The sequence below is a fragment of the Macrotis lagotis genome, chromosome 4 (genome assembly GCF_037893015.1).
Source record: "Macrotis lagotis isolate mMagLag1 chromosome 4, bilby.v1.9.chrom.fasta, whole genome shotgun sequence".
Lineage (NCBI taxonomy): Eukaryota > Metazoa > Chordata > Mammalia > Peramelemorphia > Peramelidae > Macrotis > Macrotis lagotis.
The window spans coordinates 200,715,212-200,721,211 of record NC_133661.1 but is presented as its reverse complement, the minus strand read 5'-3'; positions in this window follow the sequence as shown (position 1 = coordinate 200,721,211).

Genomic DNA, 6,000 nt, shown 5'->3' with positions numbered 1-6,000 from the left:
AGAAACATGGAGCATGTATAGGGGAGTAGTGTAATATAAGCCTAGAAAAGGATTATGGAAAAATCATGATTGTCAAGCTGAGGAGTTTGGACTTTATGCCAAATTGGAGTCAGGAAGATGAGTTCAAATCCAACCTCAGATACTTATTTAATTTCTGTCTACCCCAGTTTCTTCAACTGTAAAATGACAATAATAGTACCTATCTCCCAAGGTGGTTGTGTAGTTAAAAGGAGATATTTGTAAAGAACTTTGTATGATATTTGGCAACTAGATGTTTAATAAATGCTTATTTCCTTCCATCCTTTATACAGTATGTAATAAAGAACCACTGAAGGTTTGTGAGCAGTGGAATAACATAATTAGAGCTGTGCACTAGGAAGATGACTTTTGGCAGGAATGTGAAAGATAGGGGAAAGGGAGGGACCAGAGGCAGAGCAATGTTTGGAAATTATCATTAGAGTACAGTAAAGAAGCAATGCCTTAAAAAGAAGAAAAAGAAAGAAGAGGGGGAGGAAGAAGAAAGAGGGAGAGGAGGGGGAAGGGAAGAGAAGAAGAAGAAAAGAAAGAAAAGAAGAAGAAAGGAAGAAGAGGAGGAGAAATACCATGGTTTCAAGGCTTGGCCCATAATAAATGCTTCTTACTAAATGAAAGAAATGGGGAAGTTGCAAATAATCAAGTTGGGTGGTATTGTATCTTTTTATATAAAAATGATAGGATCATAGATTTAGAGCTAGAAGGAATCTTGGAGGTCATTGAGACCACTCTCCTCATTTTACAAGGGAGGTAAGTGAGGCCAAGAGAGATTAAGGGATCTGGCCAATCTTACACCAGCAGGAAGGATTTGAGGTGATTTTGAATCCAAGTCTTCCAATCATGCTGTGCCACTTAGATCACTGTGCTCATTTGATAGAAGAGAAAACTGAGGCAGAGAGCTCAAGCAATTAGTCCGAGACCCATTGCTCTTTCCACCTTAACACACACATTCACAGCCTAACACACATTTCACCCTAACATTCCTGTCCTAGGAGAGGTAGCTGGAAATTTGGATGATGAAGAACTGGTTTCTCTGGTCCCAGTGTACTCCACTATTAGGTCAGATGAACAGGACACAGCAGAGAAAATCCCAGAGCACCTTGCCATCGAATGATTGATTTATGATCAGCCTAGTTAATACGTGAAACTTTTTTAAAAAGCCAGCCCACTGCCCCTCTGCAACATTTGGTAGGCTTCTCACCAAAGTAGATTAATTGTTCTTTACAGTATAGAATGTAAAACACAGCTGCTATAGAGATGAGGGATTTATGATAATGGCTCATCACCCACAAGGTAATCACACACAACATGTGCTATTTTGTGATTTGAACCAACAGTGCAAGTAAGATATAATATTAAAGGACTAGGACTCAATTCAGAGCCCCCTTCTCGTTGATCTATCAGATTAAGCCTTGAGCACCTGAATTTGAATCTCAGTTTCCCTACTTATTACCTTCTTATGTCTCAGTTTCTTTACCTGTAAAATGATGAGGTTGGGTAAGATAGTCTTCTGGTCCTTCCTAACTATGATCTGACATAGGGCCCCTTGCTATGTGCTAGGTAAACTTTTTTTTCCCCCACTTTCTTTTTAAAGATTTTTTTTTTTAGGTTTTTGCAAGGCAAATGGGGTTAAGTGGCTAGCCCAAGGCCACACAGCTAAATTTCTCAGGACGGATTTGAACTCAGGTACTCCTGACTCCAGGGCCTTTGCTTTATCCACTGCTCCACCTAGCCGACCTAAAGATATTTTTTAAAGAGTATTTTATTTCTACCCCAATTTCATGTAAAAACAATTTTTAACATTTGAATTTTTTAAAAAAAGTTTTGAGTTCCAAATTCTATTGTTTTTTCTTTCCCTTCTTCCCTGAGATGACAAGCAATCTGATATACCATATTTCCCCAGGTATAAGATGTATTTTAATTTTGGGGCTTGAAATTTGAAAAAGAATATATTATATAAAGTTTTATTCATCATGAAATTCAAGGACCTTTTGCTAATAGCTTTCAGGCATCTTTTGGGCAAGTCTGGTACATGTATGCATGCTTAGTTCATTCCATTTCATGAACCTAAAGTTCCAATTGTTTCCTCCTTTGAAATCTGTAACTTCTTTTTCATCAGCAATTCTTCTTGCCTCCTGCTGAACCATCTTTGTGGGCACAGGAATTCCAATTTCTTTTTACTCTTCAATCCATCTCTTCAATTCCCTCTCTAAATCAGGCCATTCTGCTGACTTGCCTCTCATGACCCTCTTCTGCCATGGAGGGCAGAAGTAGTTTTCAGTAGGGTTTCTTCCTCCCTTGACCAGTTCACATTGTTTTCTCAATTGGAGGAGGACCAAATTGATGTTCAGCAGCATGATTTCCATTTGCTTTTGCAAACTGGATCACTTTGAACTTGAATTCAATACTGTACAAAAATCTTTTCTGAGTCATTTCTGGGCAGAATGTGGCTAAACATAACCTAATATACCAGTAACAATTGTAAAACAATGAACACAAATGAACACAAAGACAATAAGCATGAAAAAGTGGGAAATACAAGTAAAAAAATATACACCCACTGTATAAGATGCTCCCAGTTTTTAGACCCCAAATTTTTTGGAAAAGAGAATCTTGTACATGGAGAAATATGGTAGGTTATACATGTGTAATCAAAGAGTATTTCCATATTATTTTGTGGAAGAAGACTCAAATTAAAAAAATGAAAGCAGGAAAGAATGTAAAATAGTATGCTTCAATATGAATTCAGATGCCATTATTTCTTTCTCTGTGGGTGGATAGCATTTTTCATCATGAATCCTTTGGAATCGCCTTGAATCATTTTATTACTGAGAACAGCTAAGTTATTCACAGATGATCATCACACAATATTGCTATTACTGTGTACAGTGTTCTGGTTCTCCTCACTTCAGTCTATATCAGTTCATGTAAGTCTGTCCAGGTTTTTCTGAAATCATCCTGCTGTTCATTTCTTTACTTTTTGCCAACCAAGACCTGAAGGCTAAGTTTATACTTTTAACATAGAACAGGTTTATTAAGATTCATGTAGAGAATAAAGAAGGGGCTCTTCCACTGGTCCAGTTAGGAAATCTTATTGTTGGGGGTAGCTGGGCCTGCCCTCCTCCTCACTGCCCTAGCTACAGTTATACTGCCCTAGGAACAGTCCCTACAAAATAAATATACAACACTGATTGATGAGGCCCAGGAGCATGAGATGGAGTTAGGGAGCTTGTTATAAGGAAAGGTCAGCATCTCTCTGTTTTTCCTCATCCCCTCTGGATCTTAGATCTTTCCTATCCTCTAGGGATCATGAGCCCAATCTGTATTCCGTCTCTCTCAGGAAGACTTAATTAAGAAAGTCATGAAGGGTAAGGATACTGTAAACATAGGCTTCCTCACTTAATTCCAGGATATACAACTCTGGGTATCCCTTGGAATTTGAAAGAAGTAATTACAGAGCAATTATGCTTTACATAAGTGGCACAAGGATGGAGTACTCAATCTGGAGTCAGGAAGATTTGAATTAAAATCTGGTCTCAGACACTAGTGGAGTGACCCTGGTAAAGTCATTTCATCTCTCTTCTTCAATCTCCTCATTTGTAAAATGGGAATAATAATAGTACCTATGTAAATGTTAGTTGTTTGCTATTATTATTATTTTTACCTATAATGGTTTTGTCCCAAATCTGGAATCCCAGTCAATTGATAGGATCTTTTTTGTGTGTGTGGGTGAGGCATTTAGGCTTAAATGACTTGTTAATTCATACAACTAGTAAGTATCAAGTATCTGAGTTTAGATTTGAACTCAGGTCTTCTTGACTCCTGTTAGGGTTCTATCTACTGCACCATCTAGCTGGCCCAAGAAATAATTTTTTATTAGTTAATTATTAAATTGATGATCTCAGGGATAGAGAATCCTAGCCTCCAGGTACTGACCCCCAACATAGGACCTGCCCAGGCCAGTAAAACACTGGAACAGCCCTTGAGTTATCCAGTTACCATCAAACTGAATCAAATGTTGCTTCCAATTGTGTGCAAACCTAGTCTCAATACCAATTGTTACCTGGTTCTCTGCCCTTTCTGATGATGTTTGTCCTTTGTTCTTGAAGAACATGACATCAGGGAGGTGATGCCATGACATTGGATTTGAATTGGATTTGAGTGAGGGGGTGCTGTGTAAGTCACCAGTCTCACTTTCTCCTCCAGAGCCATCTGAGTGCAGTGGTCAGATATGAATCAGGATGACTGGAGATGGTCCTGGATTAGAGGCAATCAAGGTTAAGTGACTTGCCCAAGGTCAAATAGCTAGTAAGTGGCAAGTATCTGAGGCTGGAATTGAACTTCCATCCTCCTTACTCCAAGGTCAGTTCTCGATCCACTGTGCCATCTAGTTGCCCTTTTTACTTTATTGCCAAAAGCTATCTATGATAGTTCTAATTTCATGTTTGAAAAAAATGATACATCATTTTCTTAAGATTTTTTATAATATTTAATTGCAAACCATAGCCCAGAATCAAAAGCCTAGGTTTGCCTGGACCAACGTTATTCTTGGGACAAGTTCATATGGATATCTTTTTCTCATTCTTTGCTCTCTACAAAAAGAGAGAGAGGAGAGGAGGAGGGAGGGGGAGGAGGGAGGAAAAGGAGGAGGAACTAAGCAGACTCTTAGCTGAAATGCAAGCATTTAAGTTAGATGTGCTTTTATTTTGTCAAACAGAAAATACAAAGCATTTGCATGAAAGCCCATAGTCAGGAGTGTCTTTACTTGGGGTCCACAGAGAGAGCTCAGGGGCCATCAAAATGCATCATTATTTTCCACTAGCCTTTGGTTTCCTTTGTAATACTATTTATTTTATTTTATGCATTTAAACAGTAGAGCTGAATGACACAGTGGATATAGAGCACTGGGCCTGGAGTCAGTAAGACTCATCTTCCTGAATTCAAATCTGGCCTCCAACACTTACTAGTTCAGTGACTTTGTGCAAGTCTCAGTTTCCTCACTTGTTAAATGAGTGGAAGAAGGAAATGACAAACTACTCCAGAATCTTTGCCAAAAAAAATCAAACAAACCAAAAACAAATTCAAAACCATAAACTACCCAAATTGGGTCTCAAATTACCAACATCATGCACGTAAACACATCATTATGATAAGTACTCCATAGGGGTCTATGACAAGAAAGGTTAAGAACCCATGTAATGCTATAATATTGGAAATGTGTTTTGCATGACTTCACATGCATAGTATTGGATATCATTTTGCTGGTCTTCTCAATGGGAGGAAGAGGGTCTGGAGGAAAGAGAAAGAATTTTGAACTCAAAATTTAAAAATTTACGTTTAAAAAAAATTTAAAGTAAAATAAAAAAAAATTAAGGAAGTATTTACACTGTCCTAAGTTCTGGTATACAAATAAAATGACAAAAAAAGACCTCATACCCCAAATAGTCAAGACAATACCATTCTTTATGGCAACCTCTACTTCTTTCAGGTATCAAAGTAGTATTCCCCAAGAGTTAAGATACCTTTCTGCAAGGGGGATAAATTTGGGATTGCTACAAAGTCCACAACCATAAAGCATTCCATCTTCAATAGGAACTTATACAGAATTCTCATATTATACTAGTGATGAGGGTCTCCTCTAGGGGAAAGAAAATAAAAAGTCATTGATTTGATCTCTTTTCTTGAAGCTATACAGTCTGCTGAACTCACAGTACTTGTGAAAGGCAAGGTCATAGGACCATTGGCAGTGCTGGAGCTGACTCTTGAAAGTCTATTGAGTCTAGTGAGTTTGCTTCTCCATATTGCGGCTGTGGGCTATGCTGCTCTTTAGCTCCAGTTCCCATTATGTCTAGGAACTTCTTTTTTTTTTAATTTTGAAGATTTTATTTATTTTGTTTTACAATTTCCCCCCTAATCTTGCTTCCCTCCCCCCACTCTCCACAGAAGGCAGTCTGTTAGTCCTTTACA